The 500-nt window shown below is 57.8% G+C and overlaps 1 protein-coding gene across 5 annotated transcripts in view; it reads right to left on the bottom strand.

Moving 5' to 3' along the window:
* The window catches only part of Trmu (tRNA 5-methylaminomethyl-2-thiouridylate methyltransferase), a 16,014-nt gene that overhangs the window by 5,012 nt on the left and 10,502 nt on the right, over positions 1-500 (bottom strand). The gene's annotated exons all lie outside the window — the stretch shown is intronic.

Below are 500 nucleotides of genomic sequence, written 5' to 3'. Positions count from 1 at the left end.
AGGATTGGTGTGCTATCTGGGGGTCTGTAGGAGGGGTGTGCTGTCTGGGGGTCTGTAGGATTGGTGTGCTGTCTGGGGTCTGTAGGAGGGGTGCGATGTCGGGGGTCTGTAGGATGGGTGTGCTGTCTGGGGGTCTGTAGGATTGGTGTGCTGTCTGTAGGTCTGTAAGATTGGTTCGCTGTCTGGGGTCTTTAGGATTGGTGTGCTGTCTGGGGGTCTGTAGGATTGGTGTGCTGTCTGTGGTCTGTAGGAGGGGTGTGCTGTCTGGGGGTCTGTAGGAGGGGTGTGCTGTCTGGGGTCTGTAGGATGGGTGCGCTGTCTGGGGGTCTGTAGGATTGGTGTGCTGTCTGTGGATCTGTAGGATGGGTGTGCTGTCTGTGGGTCTGTAGGATTGGTGTGCTGTCTGGGGTCTGTAGGAGGGATGTGCTGTCGGGGGTCTGTAGGAGGGGTGTGCTGTCTGGGGTCTGTAGGATTGGTGTGCTGTCTCAGGGTCTGTAGGA

The sequence above is a fragment of the Dipodomys ordii genome, unplaced genomic scaffold (assembly GCF_000151885.1).
Source record: "Dipodomys ordii isolate 6190 unplaced genomic scaffold, Dord_2.0 Scaffold87, whole genome shotgun sequence".
NCBI classification, from domain to species: Eukaryota; Metazoa; Chordata; class Mammalia; order Rodentia; family Heteromyidae; genus Dipodomys; species Dipodomys ordii.
Note: the sequence above shows the minus strand (reverse complement) of the source record. Positions and strands in the feature narration are given on the sequence as shown.